This window comes from Schistocerca americana, chromosome 7 (genome assembly GCF_021461395.2).
Source record: "Schistocerca americana isolate TAMUIC-IGC-003095 chromosome 7, iqSchAmer2.1, whole genome shotgun sequence".
NCBI lineage: Eukaryota > Metazoa > Arthropoda > Insecta > Orthoptera > Acrididae > Schistocerca > Schistocerca americana.
The window spans coordinates 160,678,630-160,704,842 of NC_060125.1; the positions used below are offsets into that span (position 1 = coordinate 160,678,630).

At 42.1% G+C, this 26,213-nt stretch overlaps 1 protein-coding gene across 1 annotated transcript in view; it reads right to left on the bottom strand.

Moving 5' to 3' along the window:
• LOC124622399 (tumor necrosis factor alpha-induced protein 8-like protein) overlaps positions 1 to 26,213 on the bottom strand; it is a 905,915-nt gene that overhangs the window by 518,708 nt on the left and 360,994 nt on the right. Inside the window, exon 2 of the mRNA XM_047148087.1 lies at positions 20,468 to 20,680. The gene's annotated coding sequence lies outside the window, so the exon portion shown is untranslated. The remainder of the gene's footprint in view (positions 1 to 20,467; positions 20,681 to 26,213) is intronic.

Below are 26,213 nucleotides of genomic sequence, written 5' to 3' on the forward strand. Positions count from 1 at the left end.
TCTTATATTCAATATGTTGTTGTAGATGACTTCCACTAGATGGATCGGTGGCTCCAAAAAACAACAATTTCAAAGAGTGTGAAATGCTGGAGTGGAAGAGGAGAAGGAGATATTTGACTGGGTGGGAGAACAAGCAGAAAGATCGACTGAACTGCTCAGTCCGGGGACCCAGAGAGTAAAAGGTGATTTTAATATGACCGTCATCGCTACAGAAAATAATTTTTATTCTGGAATGCTGATTTACTTTATTGTTGTTATTTGTTTACAGCATATATTTACTCATAAAAAATGTTGAGCATTGTACTTAATTTTTTCCATTATTAGTATGTTACACAGATGCCATCAATATCTCCATGGCAACAGCTTGTTGTGGAATGTGCACCTAGAGCAGTAGTTGCGGGGTTACGTATCAAACGCTCGCCTGATCGACGTGCAAGGTCGTGCAAAGCGTTGCCCATTTCAGCGCGAGAGGCGGCTTCGGCTGCTGCAGAGCCTGCCCCAGAACCACTGCGTACCCTCTGGCGTCCGTTGGTGGTTCCGTCAGACCAACGATCTCCCACCCCCAGACTGGTGACGTTGATGGCTCCGATATGCAGCAGCATCATCGAGCACCCTCTCCACAGCAGGGTGCTCCTGCAGGAGCTCGCCACCGCCACCTCCTCCTACTCTGGCTACGGCTGCTAGCCCTCGTCGGCAACGAAAGGTATGTGTGCCTCGGAGCATACCACTCGCCCCTGAAGGTGCGTCCTTCCCAGCGCCCTCATCCACCAGGTGGACGCAATCGTGTCCTAGTTGTAGTATTAACGATAATGAACCTATGGCTAGCGTTAGTCCTCTATCCCGTCCTTACAGTGAAGGACATCAGATTAGCGGCGTCATGAGCCCTACAGAATACTTAGCAGTTGCTAGGGCCTTTGAGGGGTTATCTCAGTTAGTTAGTTAGTTAGTTAGTTACGTGTTCCATCGATCGATAGCACAGAAAACCGTTATGATGTGGAACGTGTCAAGTGCACAAGAAATGCGCACAGGAAACAAGGTTTTTCTTTCTTTCTTCTTCTTTTTTGTTTAAATTACAGTGTCATACCTAAATATTTCTATTATCTATCTCATTCCCTTAAATGGCACAAAATGCATATATTATATCTCCAGAGTTATTTACTCATATTCAAGAATTCATCTATGGTATAGAAGGAGTTGTCAAGGAGGTATGATTTCAATTTGTTTTTTAAACTATTACTGCTGTCTGTCAGACATTTTATTTCATCGGGTAATTTATCAAAAGGTTTTATAGCAGCATATTTTACTCCTTTCTGTGCCAAAGACAGGTTAAGTGAAGGATAGTGTAGGTCTTTCTTTTTTCTGGTATTGTAATCATGAATGTCGCCGTTGATTTTCAACTGGTCCATGTTGTTGAGAAAAAATTTCATTACTGAGTAAATGTACTGTGAAGCAATTGTAAGAATTCCTAACCTTTTAAACAGATGCCTACAAGATGTGTGACCATGAACCCACACATTATTCTAACTACTTTCTTTTGAGCAGTGAATACCTTTTGCCTAACTGTTGAGTTGCCCCAGAATATTATTCCGTATGACATCAGAAAGTGAGAATATGCAAAGTATGTTAGCTTGCTAATTTCTACATCCTCAAAATTGGCAATTATTCTGACTGCAAAAGTTGCTGAACCTAGTCGCTTTAGGAGATTCAAAATATTAATTTTCCAATTAAGATTTTCATCTATATGTACACCCAGAAACTTAGTATGCACTACCCTGGCTACTGATTAGTTTTGATGTGTTATGTTTATTGAAGAAATTATACTTTTTGCAGCAGAAAATTGGATGTACTATGTTTTTTCAAAGTCCAGAGCAAGCCCATTCGCAGAAAACGAATTAATAACTTTTCCAAAGACCTTATTTGTATCGTTTCCTATCGGACTTCCTTTTACTGGATTAATAATTATGCTTGTATCATCAGCAAACAGTTTCAGTTCAGCATCTTGTTTCACATAAGAAGGGAGGTCATTCGCATATATCAAGAATAGGAGGGGACCCATGATCGAACCTTGTGGATCACCTAATGTAATTTCACCCCAGTTAGATGAAGTGGCAAACTCCTTTGAATCACTTGAAGCATATAAAGAGACTTCTTGCTTCTTGTTCTGTAGAAATGAATTAAACCACTCATATGCTGTTCAGTTTATACAATAGAATTGTAATTTCTCCAACATAATGTCATGGTTCACATAATCAAATGCTTTGGATAAGTCACACAATATTCCTACTGGTGACATTTTACTATTCAAAGACTATTATGTTGACGCTGGAATTGTATATTGCCGTCTCAGTGGAACAGAATTTCTGAATTTACTAGAATTGAGAATTTACTAGAACTGAGAATCCAGCTGGGGAGCATTGTGGCCCAGTTAGGTTTCTAGAAGCATGCCTTCTAGTGCTGAAGGCAGAGTTCCTCAAACCCCTAGATAATCTGAGATATAATGCCATTAAATGCAATGCAGTACTCTTCTGCGAGTTGACTCACTCTCCTGAAAAGCAGGATGCTGCTGAGCAGAAAACCTTACACTACATCTAGGGTGATAATAGTGTTATAACTCGGAGTACATCAATCGCCGAGTGGTATCGTGAATCCAAATTGGGTGCTGTACTGGCCCAGTTTTCCGAGATGGAAGTAAGAGGGTCAGCTAAAGCACTCAGCCAAGTAACACCCCGTGACCTCTATATGCATGTCTTTCATCTGTTGAATGGAGTGTCGAGTTAAACTCCATGAGGATATTAAGAACAACCAGCCTTATATGAACGTTCAAAATTAAAAGGATAATGCTTGTTTTTTAATGGTCAATCCTGGCTTGTGAAAGAAATTACACAGAAAATCTGCAGCAAACATTTCGATACAGTATAGGTCTTAACATTCGTGGATGATGGTATCGAAGTCCCTGTAAAGGTTCAGAACATACCAAAATTTGAGGCACAAAATCTCAGATTGTCAGTTCACTTTTATGGCCTGAAGAAGAAGCAGAAAACCAAGCCAGATGAGCGGACAAGCATACTGTAGTTGAACCTCTCCATTTTTCAAAATATACAGGTGAGCGTGACCTTTATGTAAACACCCTGCTATTCTGTGGAGGTGATAGTCAGCGTTACGAATGGACCAAAGACGTGTCCCGCCTCCTTTACAGCCACGTGTCGAAACGTAAAGATAAGAAACTCATTTGCTTCAGGTGTCTAAACACCTTTTCAGAAGAGAAGTATTTAAAATGGTATCTGGAGGATTGTGAATACAAGGAACTGGTAAGTGTTGTTATGCCTACATAAAATAACAAGTTTATTAAACTGAAGAATGCCTACCACTAGGAACGATGTCCGTTTGTTGTATACGTAGACTTTCAATGTCTCCTTGTCCCTATCAGTCATTGTGAAGGGAACCCCTTAGCATCACATACCACCTTCAAGCAAATGCATATCAAATTTCATGTTCACGTGATTCAGGTCTGAACCACTGTGGAATTTAATGTCAAGGATAATTCTGCAGTCTGGTTGCTCACTGATCTTGAAAACTTCCCATGGGATGTTGATAGGCTTCACAGCACCAACATCCTCATCAACGAATCGGAGGAGGATACAAAATTATACAATGATGTTATTAACTGTTATATTTGTGGGCTGCCATTAGACAGAAAAGCTGAAACTCTGCATGGAGATCATTGTCATCTTACGAGGAAGTTGTGTGGTGCAGCTCACAAAGCATGCAATTTTAAGTATCAGTTACCACGACACATATCCATTTCTTTCCATAATTTAAGTGGGTATGATGCTCATTTTCACGTTGAGAAATTGGTTAATTTCTGTTGGGAGAAAAATCAGGTCAGTGGCCTGCCTCACAGTGTTGATAAGTATATTTCATCCTTCAAACGAATGACGCCAAAAATTACGCTCCGCCACCTGGACATGCTACGTTTTATGCAGGTGCCACTACAGAATCTCGATGAAACCCAACCTCGTGATGACATCCAACTCTCCCGATCTCCATACACCGACGAGGAAAAGTTTCAGGTTGTGGCTACGAAAGGAGTTTTCCCTTATGACTGTCTGGATAGTAAGACGACACTCGACGAAACCAGCCAATCTGCATTTACCAGTACTCTCACAGGCGACGCCTTAACTAGTGCAGGTTAAGAGCGTGTCTGAATGTCTGGTGGGAATTGAGCATTCCCAATATGGGTGAATATGCAAGACTATACATGGACACCGACATCACTTGTTTCTGGATGTTTTTGAAAAATTCCAGAGTGTGTGCATGGCCACATACTCTCTGGACCTTGGCTTTTATTATGCGGTACCTGAGTTGTCTCCGGGTGCAACGCTCAAGAAAACGACACACACCATCGAACTTTTGACAGATGCTGATATGGTTCTTTTCTTTGAGAGCGGGATCTGTGGAGGACTCTGCCAGTGTGTCCATAGACACGCCTAGGCAAGTAATCCACGTGCGGGGTTCAACAAATCCCTCGATTCAAATTATATTCTATATTTGGATGTGAATAACTTTTACAGGCATAGCATGATGCAGCCACTACATCTATCTGCATCTACATGGTTACTCTGCAATTCACACTTAAGTGCTTGGCAGAGGGTTCACCGAATCATTTTCATACTACTTCTCTACCATTCCACTCTCGAATGGCGCGTGGCAAAAAGGAACACCCAAATCTTTCCGTTCGAACTCTGATTTCTCTTATTTTATTATTATAATCATTTCTCCATAAGTAGGTGGGTGTCAACAAAATATTTTCGCATTCAGAAGAGAAAGTTGGTGATTGAAATTTCGTAAATAGATCTTGCCGCAAAGAAAACCGCTTTTGTTTCAGTGACTGCCACCCCAACTCGCGTATCATATTAGTGACACTCTCAGCCCTACTGCAAAATAACACGAAACGAGCTGCCCTTCTTTGCGGTTTTTCGATGTCCTCCGTCAATCATACCTGGTAAGGATCCCACACCGCACAGCAATACTCCAGCAGAGGACGGACAAGTGTGATGTAGGCTGTCTCTTTCGCGGGTTTGTCTCATCTTCTACCACTACCGTTTGGTGGGTTTCAGTGGGTGCCCGAAAACGAATTAGAGGGATTAGGTGGAAAAATACTGGGTCTTGTGTCTAATGTAGGGTATGTGGTGGAGGCAACCTCATATATCCTGTTAGTTTGCATGAATTTTACATTTTCATAAACAGCCACAACACTGTTTTCACACATTCGTCTTCTTGAGCTAATGGACAGCAGGGCACCCAGAGAATACCAGGTCTTGAACAGATGCAAACTTGAAGATTCGCTGCAGCCATGTGAGATTCTCCTCGCCTTTGACGTAAACGATGGTCTCAGGATGATCAAATATTCGAAGTGACGTCATCATTTCTTCATAAGGTATACCAGGATCGTCCCAGTGAAGTCCATGAAAGAAACGTGTTAGCCAGTTTGCATTCCTCCGTGCCTTAGCACAATTGACGTTCTTGAAAGGTCTTGGTGATGCAGTTCTTGCTGAGAATATTATACCAGCATCTACGTATGCTATGAGTGCAACATCTTTAAATATGATTTCTCTGCACTCATCATCATAGAAACGTTGAATTACGTCAACGACGATCACACTGCAAGTTGTCACTGAGAAATGCTCTGGGCATGCCACAGCACTTGGTCATTTATATAGCACGCTGCACAACACCAGTAAGTGGGCAATAGTTAATCACACGGTCAAGTAGAACTGGAGCGTGCGTTGCAGTGTGTTCTGGGAAATTTGATGACGATTCAAGTTCGATTCGTGCATCTATTGGCCCAGATTGAAGTATCTTATTATGCTTAGAACAGTCTATTATGATGATTGGTGGCAGCTCCTTGAATTTCCATGGACTGAGTAGGTATCCTTCCTCCTCAACACCTTCAAGTGAGAAGCACGGGATCTTGCATACCTGTCAAATGCTAGAATGTGTACATTCTGATCCCACTGTAGCAGTAAATTGCTATACAGATACAATTCTGAATTCCAGTATACTCTGGCATTAGTTAATTACAGTTGTCAAATACGGTGGAATCATTTGCTAAATCCCCCCCCCCCATCTATTGGTCTGAAAAGCAAGTATCATGAATCTCGGTGTTTCCAGTTGCACGGAGGTTTTAATAGCCCTTGTTTGTCAGCTCGCTGTCAGTAGCACGGAGTACTCGAAAACCTCCCATGAGCTGAAATTCAGTGGCAGATATGTACCATTATTGAGAACTTTTAAAAGGTTCAAACGCTCCTCGTCGGTCACGTTGATGAGTGGCATTTTTCATATAATTTTATTAATGATTGTATGATTCTCCTCCTGAATTCCTTGAATGTAGGAGTAGCTAACTCTTTCACCTCATACCAGAATAAGCTCCTGTTTAGCATTCATAATAATCTACATCTACATCCATACTCCGCAAGTCACTTGACGGTGTGTGGCGGAGGGTACCCTGAGTACCTCTATCGGTTCTCCCTTCTATTCCAGTCTCGTATTGTTCGTGGAAAGAAGGATTGTCGGCATGCTTCTGTGTGGGCTCTAATCTCTCTGATTTTATCCTCATGGTCTCTTCGCGAGATATACACAGGAGGGAGCAATATACTGCTTGACTCCTCGGTCAAGGTATGTTCTCGAAACTTTAACAAAAGCCCGTATCGAGCTACTGAGCGTCTCTCCTGCAGAGTCTTCCACTGCAGTTTATCTATCATCTCCGTAACGCTTTCGCGATTACTAAATGATCCTGTAACGAAGAGCGGTGCTCTCCGTTGGATCTTCTCTATATCTTCTATCAACCCTATCTGGTACGGATCCCACACTGCTGAGCAGTATTCAAGCAGTGGGCGAACAAGTGTACTGTAACCTACTTCCTTTGTTTTCGGATTGCATTTCCTTAGGATTCATCCAATGAATTTGTCTGGCATCTGCTTTACCGACGATCAACTTTATATGATCATTCCATTTTAAATCACTCCTAATGCGTACTCCGTGATAATTTATGGAATTAACTGCTTACAGTTGCTGACCTGCTATATTGTAGCTAAATGATAAAGGATCTTTCTTTCTATGTATTCGCAGCACATTACACTTGTCTACACTGAGATTCAATTGCCATTCCCTGCACCATGCGTCAATTCGCTGCAGATCCTCCTGCATTTCAGCACAATTTTCCATTGTTACAACCTCTCGATACACCACAGCATCATCTGCAAAAAGCCTCAGTGAACTTCCGATGTCATCCAGAAGATCATTTATGTATATTGTGAATAGCAACGGTCCTATGACACTACCCTGCTGCACACCTGAAATCACTCTTACTTCGGAAGACTTCTCTCCATTGAGAACGACATGCTGCGTTCTGTTATCTAGGAACTCTTCAATCCAATCACACAATTGGTCTGATAGTCCATATGCTCTTACTTTGTTCATTAAACGACTGTGGGGAACTGTATCGAACGCCTTGCGGAAGTCAAGAAACACGGCGTCTACCTGTGAACCCGTGTCTATGGCCCTCTGAGTCTCGTGGACGAATAGCGCGAGCTGGGTTTCACACGATCGTCTTTTTCGAAACCCATGCTGATTCCTACAGTGTAGATTTCTAGTCTCCAGAAAAGTCATTATACTCGAACATAATACGTGTTCCAAAATTGTACAACTGATCGACGTTAGAGATATAGGTCTATAGTTCTGCACATCTGTTCGACGTACCTTCTTGAAAACGGGGATGACCTGTGCCCTTTTCCAATCCTTTGGAACGCTACGCTCTTCTAGAGACCTACGGTACACCGTTGCAAGAAGGGGGGCAAGTTCCTTCGTGTACTCTGTGTAAAATCGAACTGGTATCCCATCAGGTCCAGCGGCCTTTCCTCTTTTGAGCGATTTTAATTGTTTCTCTATCCCTCTGTCGTCTATTTCGATATCTACCATTTTGTCATCGGTGCGACAATCTAGAGAAGGAACTAGAGTGCAGTCTTCCTCTGTGAAACAGCTTTGGAAAAAGACATTTAGTATTTCGGCCTTTAGTCTGTCATCCTCTGTTTCAGTACCATTTTGGTCACAAAGTGTCTGGACATTTTGTTTTGATCCACCTACTGCTTCGACATAAGACCAAAATTTCTTAGGATTTTCTGCCAAGTCAGTACATAGAACTTTACTTTCGAATTCATTGAACGCCTCTCGCATAGCCCTCCTCACACTACATTTCGCTTCGCGTAATTTTTGTTTGTCTGCAAGGCTTTGGGTACGTTTATGTTTGCTGTGAAGTTCCCTTTGCTTCCGCAGCAGTTTTCTAACTCGGTTGTTGTATCACGGTGGCTCTTTTCCATCTCTTACGATCTTGCTTCGCACATACTCATCTAACGCATATTGTACGACGGTTTTCAACTTTGCGCACCGCATGTCATCAGAGTACCCGATAAGCATTTTTTACTCTTCTGCTGTTCTGCCCACAGGCTCGTCTATGAACCATCCTGCATTTTCCAAACGATTAAAATCCGAGGGTGATGATGAGACGTATGTCTTAAGGGTGATGCTATGCCGACAGTACGTTTACGATCAATCTCTACCCCATTAAGTTCATATCGTATTACATGGAACAGGAATGACAAAGCATTACATGTAACCTTTGATCCCTCTATATGACTACCATCCTTTTTCTTAAATGATCCGTCCAAATATATGAAACTCTTGAATGGAAGAGTTAAATCGTCTTGGTGCTAAATGACAATCCTAATTTCATCGTTCTTGTTAAATGTCGTTGAAGCATAAGGTTTATGTAAGAGGTATTCCTGTCGTATGATTCGCTCATCATATTCCACTGGGTGAGATATATTGAACGATGACATGATTGCGAGGCTTCAAGCCTACTGATTTAAGAAACTTATAATTCGCACATGTTATCACGTTGCAGTGCTGCTGTGAAGTGCTGTACTGTGCTGTTCTGTGCGCTGTGTGCGCTGGTTTTAAACCTTACGTCCATCTTGTCTTAGACGTAGTCGTACAATGATTTCCTCACCACCAAAGCCAATAATTTATTCCGATCCACAATACGCAGCTCCAGATAGTCCAGTGTCTAAACTGACACTGGGTGGTATGCAGCGTTGGTAGGAATCTCAACAATCTTATGCAGTGTTCTAACCGATGGGAAGAATTCATAAATTGAATGAACCAATCTATAGTTGAGATATGAATTCGTTGCAATGTTACACTCAAGACGGTTTATATCCGTCTTCAAAACCTATCCCTTTGTGAAACCCAGTAGTGGGCCTCTTGAACTTTTCTGCTTAAAGTCAATCGATGCATTCACCGACTTTATTTCAGATTTAAGTGTACTGATGTTTGCAAGGAGCTCAATCGCTTTTCCAGACTGTTTTAAAATTTCGTTTAAATTGTTAGTATAGTATGCATCAAGTTCAATTTACACAATTTCGTTTTTACCATCTAAGGAGTGTGTCAGAACTCTCCATTACACTGAAAACAATATGTTCCACTTAACGCTGTTCTTTGCATTGTGTAAGTACTCAAATATCGACAGTAACAATCTGAGGGCGAAACTTGGGAGCGCGATTCTAAGCATTGTTGTGAGACGAGGTCTGTCTGCGAGAGTCAGTGTTGCCAATTTAGCGACTTTGTCGCTAGAAATGGCGACTTTTGCCTTCGTCTTAGCGACCAAAAAAACTTTTTAGCGACAAAAACTATTTAGCGACTTATCTGGCGACTTTTGGAGTACTGACGACTTTTGAAGTACAAATGAAAATTATTTTTGGGCCAGTATTTTTATTAACAAAACTAATAAGATTTTAACTATAGAATGGGTACTACACTGACTTTGTTCTAGATTTATTAAGTTAAATTAAGTTCTTAGCAGATCATGTAGCATTGTTCAGCATTTAGTAAACCTGAATGTGGGAATTGCGTACAGAATAAGAAAACCTTGACTATAGAACAATTCTATTTTGACTAAAGTTCAGTCTTGATCACACCATTTATGTTTCAATGATATAGATAACCGGTTTCGGTTATTTTTACATAACCATCATCAGACCCACGGCTCCCTTAGGATGGTAGGCAGAGCAGCTGAGGAGAGCTCCGAAACCGGTTACCTATATCATTGAAACATAAATGGTGTGATCAAGACTGAACTTCAGTCAAAATATAATAATCTATTGATCGCCGTATTCCAAAAATGTTAAAAAAATAGAACAATTCATTATTCATTACCCACTAGTCTGTTATCGTCGATAGCATATCGATCTATAATTCTTCAACTTTCGAACTCCCTTTATTTTTCGAATTGACAAAAAACATACGTAATATTAAATATAATAAAATACGTTTCTGTCTAGCAACCTCTAATTTTTCGAAATGTTAACTCGCAGTCAAATTATTACCACATGCACAGTGGTAAAGCAAGAACAATTCGGTGGGGGTACCTCAGACATTATTACGTTTTAAACAATGAACAATGGGACTGATATCGAGTTATCGAGTGAGTAGATTGTTTCATGACCTCTGGTTCACCTGAGTTTTAATGTATTTTCAGTGATTATAAATTGGTGAAACTTACGTTGTGGTGGCTTACATAATGGATTTACCGCAGAAGAAGAAGCAGCACGCTCAAAAATATCGGGATGCGTGGGAAGCAGAACCTGAATTCAATGGGTGGCGGAAACCAGTCGTTGGAGACTTATCCAAGACAAGATGTCAAGTATGTGCAAGAGAGTTTTACGCTAAATTGTGTGATATTAGAAAGCATTCGAAAACTATTAAGCATAAACAAAAAATTGATTAAAAAAAAACACAAACCACCTTATCTGTGAAAATTGTTCCGAAAACTATATTTAGAATAGCAAGCAGAGCGGAAGGCACCCTTTCTTTATTTATTGCTGAACATTGTTCTATTTTAGCTGTAGATCATTTAGGAATACTGTGAAAGAAGGTGTTTTCCGGTGTTGAGGGCGCTAAAAACATGCAATTACATCGTAAAAAGTGCACTAACATTATAACTGAAGGTTTGGCTCCATATTTTACACAATCATTGGTTGAAGATATAGGTAACCAAAAATACAGTGTACTAATAGATGAATCCACAGATGTATCAATATCTAAAATGTTAGGTATCGTTATACAGTACTATAATGTAAACAACCAAACCATTAGATCAGCATTTCTCAAACTCGCTGTAGTAGATCAGCATTTCTCAAACTCGCTGTAGTAGATCAGCATTTCTCAAACTCGCTGTAGTAGAAATCTGCAAGAAATCTGGCTGCTGTTCTTGTGAATTCTTTGAAAGATCTCAAACTTCCAATCGCTAATATGGTAGGAATTGGCACAGATAATGCTTCTGCAATGGTTCGAATAAACAATGGGCTTTTCGAACAACTCAAGAGAGAATACGGTTTGAAGCATTTCGTATTGATCCGCTGCATTTGTTACTCTCTTCAGCTTGCAGCTTCGCACGCCTCAGTGAATACCATACCTAGAAACATAGAGTTTCTTGTACGGGAAACCTACAATTGGTTCTCCATTGCACCCAAAAGACAGGAGGAATATAAAAAGGTTCATGAGACAATAAATTGTGGAAAACAGCCACTAAAAACTTTGAAGGTCTGTGCAACACGTTGGCTTTCAATTGAACCAGCAATTCGAAGAATTCTGGAGCAGTGGTAAGAACTAAAGCTACATTTTTCACTTGCTATGGTTCAAGACAACTGTTACGCTGCCGATCTTTTGTACAAGATGTATTGTGACGACTCAAATCATCTTTACATGTTTTACCTTAAACATGCTTTAAAAGACGTACAAATAACAATAAAAGCTTTTGAAGGAGAAGACAATGACCCCACTAAATTACTAGATACACTTATATTTCTCATGCAGTCACTCGGACAAAACATAGTTTTTCCAACTGTTGATTTGTTGACAACACCAGTTCCAAGCGAATGTATGTACGCAAATCCCAACCTTGGCTTTATGTTTGAACAGAAATTGTCTGAGTCAAGTTTGTCTGAAGAAAATAAAGTTTATTTGAAGAAGAGATGCATTCAGTTTAGTCTGAAACTCATAAAAGAAATTCAACAAAGACTGCCAAGTAACGTTACGATCCTGAAAAAAAGTCAATGCTGAATGTTGAAGAAATACTTAAAGTGAATAAAAATAATGCTGTAGCGGATGTAGCCAAAGAATTGGGTTTTAGTGGCGATTTCATAGACGGTATGCTGCAAGAATGGCATAATATCAACTTCATTAGGTGGAATAACACTACTAACACTGTTCGATTTTGGAGTGAGGTTTTGCAGTATAAAAATGCCGCAGGGGAGAATCCTTTTTCTTCGATTTCACAGCTAGCAATAACTGTTCTATGCCTACCGCATTCAAATGCAGAAGTGGAAAGAATTTTCAGTTCTATGAACATTATAAAAACTAAACAACGTAACAGTTTTTCGTTAAAGACAATTAATGCTTTGATCATATTGAGAGACCAGCTGAAGAAACAAAATAAAGATTTTGCTTCATTTGATCATTGGAAGTAACTCTTTTGCGACAAAACCAGTAGAACTGCAACATCGCCTTCTGAGCGACGTTCAACCCTCTACATCAACTGCAGTTGTGTCAGAGCATGAAACAGAATAGTTATTCCATCTTCTAAGTGACGACGATGAATAGCTCACATTCCGGTATGTATATATTTTGTAACCTAATTTGAGTTCTTGCTTTCTTTTGTTACAAATATAGTTGTATATTTGTAGTATATTTGACTACTGTGATTGAAACAACAATTTATGTGTTGCGTCAATTATGATAACATGTTTAAATAAACGTTAGCGTATTTTATATGTATGTTGTTGCAAGCGATGCGTCATTTAATTAAGACAATATAGCAATTACGTATGAGACAATTTTTATTAATATTTTATTACGCCCCCCCTCCCCCCACTGGCTTATTGCACTATTCACAGCACGAAATTTTCAATGCACCCCTAGTAAAATCAGTTTTAGCGACTTTCTAGCGACTTTTGATATTCAATCTAGCGACTCGGGTTTTTTAGAGTTGGCAACACTGGCGAGAGTGTCAGTCGACAGCTCGGAGTCAGAAGACGTGTCACGCTGCCCTCATGTCGGTGATGGCAGATCTCACCAGACTCAAGGCCTGATTTCAGTTATACAGCCAGGAGAGGTTCAGATGGCTTAAATACGCTTGAAGATGGAATTCAAGGTAAAATTGGAAAGCATAACGCAAAAGCAGTTGCAGGGTTTGGCTCGTGATTCTTAGCCCGAGTTTGTAATAATACCATGTTTTGCTTGCCAGTTAAAGAAGCTTCCTTATCCTCCAAATAATGATAATTATTCTCCACGTATAAATAATATGATTTACTTACTAAATGTTAATGTAACTTTGAAATTGAAATAATTTGTTAATATAGCACTCACAAGGGAACCTCCCCATCGCACCCCCCTCAGATTTACTTACAAGTTGGCACAGTGGATAGGCCTTGAAAAACTGAACACAGATCAGTCGATAAAACAGGAAGAAGTTGTGTGGAACTATGAAAAAAATAAGCAAAATATACAAACTGAGTAGTCCATGTACAAGATAGGCAACATCAAGGACACTGTGAGCTCAGGAGCTCCGCGGTCCCGTGGTTAGCGTGAGCACCTGCGGAACGAGAGGTCCGTGGTTCAGGTCTTCCCTCAAGTGAAAAGTTTAGTTTCTTTATTTTCGCAAACTTATGATCCGTCCGTTCGTTCATTGACGTCTCTGTTCACTGTAATAAGTTTAGTGTCTGTGTTTTGCCGCCGCACCGCAAAACCCCACGGAATACATCTCACGTATTTAATGCAATCGCGTCCAAAGTAGCGAACAGCCAACTGCCAGCCAGGGAACCTCGTTAGCAGGAATACTCTCTCTTCCGTGCGCTGTGTTTCGATGTTTGTTTAGGTGTAGCGTCCCCATACTATGGGGCCGCATCGTCCACACAGTCATTGAGTTGCAATGACTGTGTGCACGATGCGGACTATTCTACACCTTATTTTAGATCTATATGACGATGCTATGCTGATTATATTTATATGTTTTGACGATGCCATTATGGCCTTATCACTTTAGGACATGGTGTAAAAAAGATCCGGGGATGGTTATTACGGACTGAAACCGGTCATCGTCTAAAGAGTTCATATTGTGATCAAAGACTGGAATAAAAAACATTTAACTGGTTTTTTCTTTATGTTAAATCCAGTACAGAAAATAAAGCCTTCTTGTAAGCACAGAATTCAGGATGTATTCTCTCAAACAACTTGGCAGTACATTAGTTTTCCATGGCACTATATTAACCCATTGTTCGAAGTCTATTCATGCACACTGTTCATACTTAGATACTCTGCAATGTCTTTAGACACGGCTTTAAGACAAGGCTACCAAGTGTTCAGTCTTTCCAACACAATGGATAGCACCAGCTGTAGACTGAAAAATTTTTTACGGTGGAGTGCTGTAGATAAATGGATGTCTTATCTGATTTCTCATGGAGTGCCGAGTCATTGTACACTGTTGTAATAGATTGAGTTAGAGCAGCACAATAAATGTCTGGAGGAGGACGGCTCGGATGATACTCGACGGTCAACTGCTGCTTGATGTTGGCTTTGGAGCGACACAGTTCATCCCAATGCTCTCTGTAAACCGCACTTTAGCACTTTTGGCTTCATTCTAGATCTCTGTCGCAGCACACCAGTCTATGTCTGTGGTTGCTTCTATACCAATATATAATTATTACACACTATAATAAGTAAATATTATGCAATGAAGTGAACAGTAGTGGTGCACGGGGCTTAATTGGTATCTTCTCATCCACCACATCCTCACATTGTCCATGCAATATCACTGGAATATTCTGTGATGGCGCGGATGATGGGGTCCAGTACCGACCTGCGTCATATTGTTTAGGACTCCCGGTGCGCTTCACCCAGTGAGGGGCTTGCTGGGCATCTTCAACCGACAATAACAGCTCATAGTCCTGCTCCATCAAACTGACCAGGGGCGCAACAGGAACCCAGGATGCCGCCGCTGTTGCGGGTCCCGACGGGCTGGGACACGTCGCTGTTGCAGACCCCAGCAGGCTGGACGGCGTCGCATCTACATCTACATCTACATATCTATATACATACTCCGCAAGCCACCATACAGTGCGTGGCGGAGTGTACCTCGTACCACAACTAGCACCTTCTCTCCCTGTTCCACTTCCAAACAGAACGAGGGAAAAATGACTGCCTATATGCCTCTGTACGAGACCTAATCTCTCTTATCTTATCTTTGTGGTCTTTCCGCGAAATGTAAGTTGGCGGCAGTAAAATTGTACTGCAGTCAGCCTTAAATGCTGGTTCTCTAAATTTCCTCAGTAGCGATTCACGAAAAGAACGCCTCCTTTCCTCTAGAGACTCCCACCCGAGTTCCTGAAGCATTTCCGTAACACTCGTGTGGTGATCAAACCTACCAGTAACAAATCTAGCAGCGCGTCTCTGAATTTCTTCTATGTCCTCCCTCAATCCGACCTGATAGGGATCCCAAACGCTCGAGCAGTATTCAAGAATAGGTCGTATTCGTCTTTTATAAGCGGTCTCCTTTACAGATGATTCACATCTTCCCAAAATTCTACCAATAAACCGAAGACGACTATCCGCCTTCCCCACAACTACCATTATATGCTTGTCCCACTTCATATCGCTCTGCAATGTTACGCTCAAATATTTAATCGACGTGACTGTGTCAAGCGCTACACTACTAATGGAGTATTCAAATATTACGGGATTCTTTTTCCTATTCATCTGCATTAATTTACATTTATCTATATTTAGAGTTAGCTGCCATTCTTTACACCAATCACAAATCCTGTCAAAGTCATCTTGTATCCTCCTACAGTCACTCAACGACGACACCTTCCCGTACACCACAGTATCATCAGCAAATAGCCGCACAATGCTATCCACTCTATCCAAAAGATCATTTATGTAGATAGAAAACAACAGCGGACCTACCTCACTTCCCTGGGGCACTCCAGATGATACCCTCACCTCTGATGAACACTCAGCACCGAGGACAACGTACTGGGTTATATTACTTAAGAAGTCTTCGAGCCACTCACATATTTGGGAACCAATCCCATATGCTCGTACCTTAGTTAGGAGTCTGCAGTGGGGCACGGAGTCAAACGCTTTCAGGAAGTCAAGGAATGTGGCATCCGTCTGATACCCTTCATCCATGGTTCGCAAGATATCATGTGAAAAAAGGGCGAGTTGCGTTTCGCAGGAGCGATGCTTTATAAAGCCGTGCTGATGCATTGACAGCAACTTCTCTGTCTCAAGGAAATTCATTATATTCGAACTGAGAATATGTTCGAGAATCCTGTAACAAACCGACGTTAAGGATATTGGTCTGTAATTTTGAGGATCCGTCCTTCTACCCTTCTTATACACAGGCGTCACCTGCGCTTTTTTCCAGTCGCTCGGGACTTTACGTTCGGCAAGATATTTGCGGTAAATGCAAGCTAAGTAAGGAGCCAATGCAGTAGAATACTCTCCGTAAAACCGAACTGGATTCCCATCACGACCTGGCGATTTATTTATTTTCAACCCATTCAGCTGCTTCACAACCCCAGGGATGTCTATCACTATGTCCTCCATACGGGAATCTGTACGAGACTCATCGGCGGTATGTTTGTACGATCCTCCTGCGTGAAAGATTTCTCAAATGTTAAATTTAAAATTTCAGTTTTCGTTTTGCTGTCTTCCGTTGCCAGGCAAGACTGATCAGCAAAGAAGAAAAACCGTTACACGCCTTGACAAAAGCACAAAGAGGTCATCTTCCTCACACGACAATAAGCGCAGACATTAAGTAGCGGGTACTTAGTCTTCTGCGGCTTCTTCCTATTCTGTTGCTGCTGCACCGGAGCGGCGCTGGACGATCTCGACTGGCGCTTCATACTGACTGACTGCAAACTGACGCTGCAGAGCTGCTGGACGCATCTTATATCCCCGACGTGACCAGATTCTGCGTTCCTATTGGCTTTTGCCAATTTCTTGCGCCTCTGGTGGTATAACTGTATTAGGGAGGTGCACTTCCTTCCAGGAGAACCAGTGTTCAAGTCCCAGAAAGGGCACCGCCATTTTTAATTTCCCACCAGTTCCTGGGTGGGGATGGGATGGGACGTCAGCACAGCCCTAGACAATGAAATTCCTGCCAAAATTGGAAAGTCCCACCATTTTTGAAATTCTGGTCAGTAGGTTAGGTGTGGGAGGGGGTAGGGTGGGGAGGGAGGACTGGACTGGGACCCACGTGTAGGCTAACGAAAGCACATGACTTCATCTAGGGTGGGGCTGAACATGATTGGATGGGGTAAGTAATTGACCCAGTTAATTAGTTTGATATCAAAATTAATTTGATATCAAAATTGCGCTCATGCCTCCATCTCCCTACTACTGCCATAGAGTTCCTTAGTAGTCAAAGAATTCTCAGTCCAACAACTAACAGGTTGTGGGACAGGGAAATATTCTGGAAAACTTGCAGCTAATGCACTCAAATGTCCTACAATCGTTTTGTGGCACTTCAGTAGACAGTTTTCACCCTGCAAGTTCTTGATCACTGGAAATGATGAATAGATATTCTTTTGTGCTCGTACTGCCTACAGCTGCAGCTTCTTAATTGTAGCTTCAACTTTATTTTTAACCTGGAAGATATTTTATTCCTTGCAGGTCTATGTTAAGGTCGTTGAGAAAGGAGAAAGTATCCACCGAATAGACCGCTTTACACAACCAGTCAAAATCACACCATATTTCACTTGAAAAAGAATGTTGCTTGTCCAGAAGAAACAAGCGTATTTGATCACGCAGCTCAGAGAACCGATATAAAGCTTTACTTCTTGACAAGAAAAGCTAAGTGTGTTCACTGTCAATTTCTTCACTTAAAACTGTGAAAAGACGGAAATTTAGATAACATGATTTACTTCATCCAGAATGCATCTCCAACTCTCGGGCGTTTTTCTCGCTGCTAAAGCTTCTCTGTGTATGAAGCAACGAGTGCACTTTACTTCTGATGGCCGTCTTCAAAAATCCAAAAGCACGTGCTTCGTCCGTACTGACAGCCGCACATTTATTCCACGTAATATTCTTGTATCATGAACCGATTAAGCGCACAAAACACTTCTTCTTCGAAGAGTATCCGTTCGGAACAAAAGCTCCTCATAAGTTGTCTCTTTACACTCAGTACGGCTGAAAACGAATAGATCTGCTTTCCTGTTTATGTCTGTACTTTTATCAGGTGGTTGCGATCTATCTTCCAAGACAATTTTACATTAACCGCGCCGAATTTGAGTCAAGAGCTACTCGCAATGGCGGATCTAGGAACATGTCTTGGCAGGAGCTGCTCATCGTTTTTTTTAGAAATCCCAGAATTGGGGGAGGGGGGGGGGGGCGCATGATGCTTATGAGCATAAGAAAGACTAAGGTTTACTTTTTTAACTGAAATTGGTGGAAGTGGTGCCAGCTTTCCTCCACTTGAAGAAGAAATCCACGAAATTCCGAGGCTTTGTGCCGTTAATGTACAACCGCTTTTGGATAAGTGCCCTAACGAAGAAGGAGTTTCTCCCACTTGAAGTAGTCCTATATAACGGTTGACAGGCTTCAGGGCAGAAGTTTAGTAAAAAAGGAAAACATTTAAATTTATAAACGTAGGAATAATATCTAACTGCTTTCTTTTCAGTAACTGAAAAAACACTTATCGCTTAAAATCTGTGAGTTTCATTTTACGAGGGTCACTCCAAAAGAAATGCACCCTATTTTTGTAAAAATACAGTTTTCATTCTGCATGTGTGAAAGTTTTACAGTTTGTAGATACATCCTTCCTGCTTGTTTTCAAACTTAGTTCAACCTGTTCCCGTGAGTGGCGCCGTCACACCACGTCTTCAAGATGGCTGCTACACTTGACGTTCGCCAGAAGCAACGTGCTGTCATGGACTTCCTGTGCTGTGAAAACGAGACAGTGGGAAACATCCACAAGAGGTTGAAGAAGGTGCATGGAGATGATGCTGTCGATCGCAGTACAGAGTTAGTCGGTGGGCAGGCAGGTTACGTGATGAAAGTAGGCACGGCAATATTGAGGATTGTCCTCGCAGCGGCAGGCCTCGTGCTGCACACACTCCAGACAATGCGCAGAGAGGTAACGAATTGGTGACTGCTGACAGACGCGTCACAATGAACGAACTGTCATGCTACTTTGGGATAGGGGAAGGAAGTGTTTGCAGAATACTGAAAATGTTGGAGTTAAAAAAGGTTTGGACAAGGTGGCTCACAAAGAAACGAGAAACACGGTATGCAGCGAACTTTTGGAACAGTACGAGAATGGTGGAGATGAAGTTCTTGGAAGAATTGTGACAGGTGATGAAACATGGCTCCATCATTTTTCACCAGAGACGAAGAGGCAATCAATGGAGTGGCATCATGCAAATTCACCCAAGAAAAAAAATTCAAAACCACACCTTCTGCTGGAAAAGTTATGGCTATGTAGTTTTTCGATTCCGAAGGACTCTTGCTTGTGGACATCATGCCAAGTGGAACCACCATAAATTCTGATGCATATGTGACAACACTGAAGAAACCTCAAGCTCGACTGAGTCGTGTTCGACCACATCGTCAAAAGCAGGATATTTTGCTATTGCACGACAATGCACGGTCACATGTCAGTCAAAAGACCATGGAAGCGATCACAAAACTCGGATGGACAACACTGAAACACCCGATTTACAGTCCTGACCTGGCTCCTGGTAACTATCATCTCTCTGGGAAACTGGAAGTCTCTCTTCGTGGAACGAGGTTTGAAGATGATGACTCCCTTGTGCACGCTGCCAAACAGTAGCTCCAACAGGTTGGTCCAGAATTTTACCCTGCGGGTATACAGGCGCTGGTTCCAAGATGGCGTAAGGCAGTTGAGAGGGATGGAAATTATGTGGAGTAATGAAAATATTGTTCCTAAAGGATGTATCTACACGCTGTAAAACTTTCAAACATGGAGAATAAAAGATAGATAAAAAAAATAGAGTGCATATCTTTTGGAGTGACCTTCGCATTACAACACGTTTCAAATTCGTCGCTGGCTTCCTGCCTAGGTGCCGCGGACTTCCAGGGGTCGGTGCACCCCACTTTGAGAAATACTGGTCTATAGTGTTCACTCCTCGTGGCTTCTTGGGCTATACTGCAATCGTGGAGAACTAATGACTGCTCGAGTTTACGTTCCACATTCTGTGGGGATACACTACCAATCTGGACACAGAGGGAAGTCGAAGCTAAAATGGCATGCGTATTGTAAAAGTACAAGGATCTAGTCGCCTGCTGGCAGTTTGCCAGAGTCGGGCGGCCGTCAGTGGGAGTGGCTGGTTACCTGCGGAACGTAGCGAAAGGTGCGGGCGGCGGAGTCCCGTGCAGGCGCAGGCGCCGGCTGTGAGGTGGCGAGGGCGGCGGCTGTCTGGTCCTGGTCTGGCGCCCTCAACAGGTGGCCATCCCACAGGGTCAAGGCCCTCGCTCTGGCGGAGGCGGCGGCTGTCGCGTGCTCGCGACTCGCTGGGCTGCGGGCGGCGGACACCTCCTGCACTGCCTGCCAATCACAAAGGCACACGCTGTCAGCGCCAGATTCTTTCTGTAAAACAGACGTAGAATAATGACACGGCTGGAAGTACACGGTAATAGAAGCAAAGACGTTCTGGTAGGTACAGGGGTCGGAAACTAGCCGATGATGACAGGATTGCGAATGTGCGCTGACGACTTCAGTTCGATATATTGTCAAGTTCTTACAAACCAGTAATCTTCCCCCCCCCCCCCCCCCCCCCCCGTCGTTAATTCATTAAGAATTTCACGCGGGACCTGCAAATTGTGCTTCTCGCTGTGGGGCAGCAGCCGTATTCAAACTCCGTACGCTACTACACTACTGGCCACTAAAATTCCTACACCACGAAGATGACGTGCTACAGACGTTAAATTTAACCGACAGGAAGAAGGTGCTGTGATACGCAAATGATTAGTTTTTCAGAGCATTCACACAAGGTCGGCGCCGGTGGCGACACCTATAACGTGCTGACATGAGGAAACGTTTCCAACCGATTTCTCGTACACAAACAGCAGTTGACCGGCGTTGCCTGGTGAAACGTTGTTGTGATGCCTCGTGGAAGGAGGAGAAATCCATACCATCACGTTTCCGACTTTGATAAAGGTCGGATTGTAGCCCATCGCGATTGCGGTTTATCGTATCGCGACATTGCTGCTCGCGTTAGTCGAGATCCAATGACTTAGCAGAATATGGAATCGGTGGGATCAGGAGGGTAATATGGAACGCCGTGCTGGATCCCAACGGCCTCGTATCACTAGCAGTCGAGATGACAGGCATCTTATCCGCATGGCTGTAACGGATCGTGCAGCCACGTCTCGATCCCTGAGTCAACAGATGGGGACGTTTGCAAGACAACAACCATGTGCACAAACAGTTCGACGGCGTATGCAGCAGCATGGACTATCAGCTCCGAGACCATGGCTGCGGTTACACTTGACGCTGCATCACAGACAGGAGCGCCTGCGATGGCGTACTCAACGACGAACCTGGGTGCACGAATGGCAAAACGTCATTTTTTCGGATGAATCCAGGTTCTGTTTACAGCATCACGATGGTCGCATCCGTGTTTGGCGACATCGCGATGAACGCACATTGGAAGCGCGTATTCGTCATCGCCATACTGGCGGATCACGCGGCGTGATGGTATGGGGTGCCATTGGTTACACGTCCCGGTCGCCTCTTGTTCGCATTGACGGGACTTTGAACAGTGGACGTTACATTTCAGATGCGTTACGACCCGTGGCTCTACCATTCATTCGATCCTTGCGAAACCCTACATTTCAGGAGGATAATGCACGACCGCATGTTGCAGGTCCTGTACGATCCTTTCTGGATACAGAAAATGATAGACTGTTGCCCTGGCCAGCACATTCCGCAGATCTCTCACCAATTGAAAACGTCTGGTCAATGGTCGCCGAGCAACTGGCTCGTCAGAATACGCCAGTCACTACCCTTGATGAATTGTGGTATCGTGTTGAAGCTGCATAGGTAGCTGTACCTGTACACGCCATCGAAGCTGTGTTTGACTCAATGCCCAGACGTATCAAGCCCGCTATTACGGCCAGAGGTGGTTGTTCTGGGTGCTAATTTCTCAGGATCTATGCACCCAAGTTGCGTGAAAATGTAATCACATATCAGTTCTAGTATAATATATTTGTCCAATGAATATCCGTCTATAATTTGCATTTCTTCTTGGTGTAGCAATTTGCATGGCCAGTAGCGTACTTTAATATATTGACCTTTTATTTTTAAACAACAAAACATCACAGAAAACAATTGGAAATTAAGTAAATCAGAAATTATGTTATAACTTATTCGTTCAGAAATCTCCCTCGCTAAAGGCTCAAAGAAATTGTATTCGGAACTGTTCGTTGTGCCCATCTGTTACGTAATACATCACACTTTATTGTACTGGATAGAGTCGCGTGTGAAGCACCCATGGTACAGGCCACCTTGAATATATTAAACAATCGATCATGCATGTATAAAAAAGTTTCATACGCCTGGTTACTTTCTAAGTGAGTTAATGTGTTAAATATTTGACGTTAAGTACGTAAAACCCTAATGGTTGATGACGCTAAATCCAAGTTATATTGGTTTTATAATCATTTATAGACTTGGAGAAAGCTTTTGACAATGTTGACTGGAAAACTCTCAAATTCTGAAGGTGGCAGGGGTAAAATACAGGGAGAGAATGGCTATTTACAATTTGTACAGAAACCAGAGGGCAATTATAAGACTCGAGGGACATGAAAGGGAAGCAGTGGTTGGGAAGGGAGTGAGACAGGTCTGTAGCCTCTCCCTGATGTTATTCAATCTGTATATTGAGCAAGCAGTAAAGGAAACAAAAGAAAAATTCGGAGTAGGTAGCAAAATCCATGGAGATGAAATAAAAACTTTGAGGTTCGCTGAAGACATTGTAATTATATCAGAGAGAGCAAAGCACTTGGAAGAACAGTTGAACGGAATTCACTGTGTCTTGAAAGGAAGATATAAGATGAACATCAACAAAAGCAAAACTAGGATAATGGAATGTAGTCGAATTAAGTGGGGTGATGCAGAGGGAATTAGATTAGGGAATGAGACGCTTTAAGTAGTAAAGGAGTTTTGCTATTTGGGGAGCAAAATAACTGATGATGGTCGAAGTAGAGAGGATATAAAATGTAGACTGGCAATGGCAAGAAAAGCGTTTCTGAAGAAGAGAAATTTGTTATAATCGAGTATAGATTTAATTGTTAGGAAGTCGTTTCTGAAAGTATTTGTGTAGTGTAGCCATGTATGGAAGTGAAACATGGACGATAAATGGTTTGGACAAGAAGAGAATAGAAGCTTTCGAAATGTGGTGCTACAGAAGAATGCTGAAGATTAGATGGGTAGATCACATAACTAATGAGGAGAAATTGACTAGAATTGGGGAGAAGAGGAGTTTGTGGCACAACGTGACTAGAAGAAGGGATCGGTTGGTAGGACATGTTCTGAGGTATCAAGGGTTCACCAATTTAGTATTGGAGGGCAGCGTAGAGGGTAAAAAACGTAGAGGGAGGCCAAGCAGATTCAGAAGGATGTATGTTGCAGTAGGTACTGGGAGATGAATCAGCTTGCACAGGATAGAGTAGCATGGAGAGCTGCATCAAACCAGTCTCAGGACTGAAGAACAAACACAACAACAACAAGTTTCCGATTATTCACCGATAGAGTAACGGAAAAATGAAAACCAGAACCGAAGTTTTACCTTGTGAGCAACGATGGTTTAGTAAGCGATAACATGTCTTCCCATGGTTTTTGTGGGGTTATAACCGAGAAAAAGCTTAGAAAAGTTTTGAAATTATGTTTAAATTTCCTGTGAATTTGCTAAGTGCTCCCATTGTTACCACAGGACGAGTGCAGTCTAGGCTATTCGCGCTCCGCGCACCTGTTATTCACGCATATCAAAGTTTAAGACGTCGTACACCCTGAACGACGTATTGCGCAGCGATATAGTTTTGCAGGTACATTCAGTGGTATATGTGGATATTGTGTCCAAAATATACGGAGAATAGAATTAGCAGCAAAGAAGTAATAAATTAAAACGTCGTGCCTGATGCTGACGTCTTAGTGCCGGAAGAGCGAAAATGTAGTAAGCGATAAACTTTTTTCCTTTCATTAGTTTGTGGAGGATATTTGCGAAGAATTTCGGAAAGGTTTGAATTATATTTGAAGTTTGTAGTGTTCTCATTCTCAAATACTGGATGTGCTATGAGTTACGCTACTTCGTGAAGTACACGCAGTTTTTATCTTTCATTTTCGGCTTATTTTGTCAACCGTTTAAAGTGGCATTATACCTCTTAATGAGTAGATTACCAGAACAGTGTGAAGTTTTAAATTCGGTCAGTAATAGTATCAAACACTGAAAGTCAATATTTTTCCGCCGTGCTATACGCGTCTTGCAGCTGGTAACTGGTGACCGTTTTAACTGTTCACTGGTACACAGGGTGATTCCGTGATGATGTTACAAATTTTCAGGGATGATGGAGAAGAGTAAAAGTATCAGTTTGACGAAAGGACCCTGCTCTGGAAAGGACCGAGTGAAAAGTTATAAGCGAAAACCCTTGTGATACCGGTGACAGTGGAATATGTGTACCGGTATTGTTGCTGCTACGGTTGTAGGGTAGGCAACTTCTAGAGGTGGTAGTATGGACCATAACAAGAAAAGATGTTCAGTGCTCCTTTGACCACTTGTTTAGTAGAAGATAAGATGAACAAGTGCTCATAGCTCTTAAGGTATGCACTTTAGAGCCCTTATTTACTGGACCTTTTTTCTTCTTTTGGTTCATACTAACACCTACGGAAGCGTCTAGCCTACAACCTTAGCAACAACAGTACCCGTACACAGATCCCACTGTCACAGGAATCACAAGGATTTTCGCTTATAACTTTCGACTCAGTGCTTTTCGGATCAGGGTCCCTTACGTCAATGTGATACAGTTATCTTCTTCAATCATCCCTGAAAGTCTTAACACATTCATGAAATAACTGTGTAAATGCTTGAGATCTGAGGCTGGAAAATAAAATAAAGTATTTCACCTTCTTTATTTGTTTATCAAGTCAGGAAAAAGTACATATGTACATCTACACATATATTACGCTAGCCATCTTATGGTCTGTAGCAGTGTGAGCCGAAACAAGCACTTATTTTATTTATTCGTATCGCTCAAACGCAGTTTAAAAATACAGTTATATAACACTAGTATTTGTATATAACAAGAATACGAAAATACAAAAATAGATTTAAAACTAACTAAATCTCAATATCTATGTTCCTAATCCATATAAGAGCTGTGTCATCAGCTTTTATTAGGTCGCTCCAACTCCCTGATAGGAACGCAAGGGGGATCATCTCTAATCTGCTTGATTGTCTGGTTCGGAGCCCCACAGTCACAAATCAGAGACTCTTAGCACTCCAATAGTAAAGAGAGGCTGCGCATTGTCCATGCCCAGTGCGAGCTCCGTTCAGTTTGATCCATAGTTTCCTGTCGAGTTCTGTGTCAGCAGTATCACAGTTATGTTTTCGGAATCACTCATGCTCTTCAAGATTATCAGAAGGTTGACAGTTCTATCGCACAAGTCTCTCACCCCAGTATAACTGGCATCTACCTGATCTGCTTGCCTCTGGAGAGAATGGATGATATACAATTTACTAAAAACAATCCGATGACGAAAAAGTGTAACTCTCGTCAACACCATGATAAAACATAGATATTTTCGTGTTTGACTGTGAGAAAATGTGAACAAGGAGAGGAAATTAAGTGGTGGCCTACCACAGGGCTCCGTCTTAGCCCCCCTATTATTCAATCTACACACATTAAAAAAAGTTTTGCATCACCCCAGTTCCCAGAACACCTGAAGATAGACGCTGACTGTGGATATTCTGTGGATATTGTATCACAGACACAGTCCCTTTGACTGTTCAGGGATGTCATTAACCCGCCCAAAGATATAAACAACCACGCATGAGCAGCGCCTATTAGACGGAGGGGGTTCGACA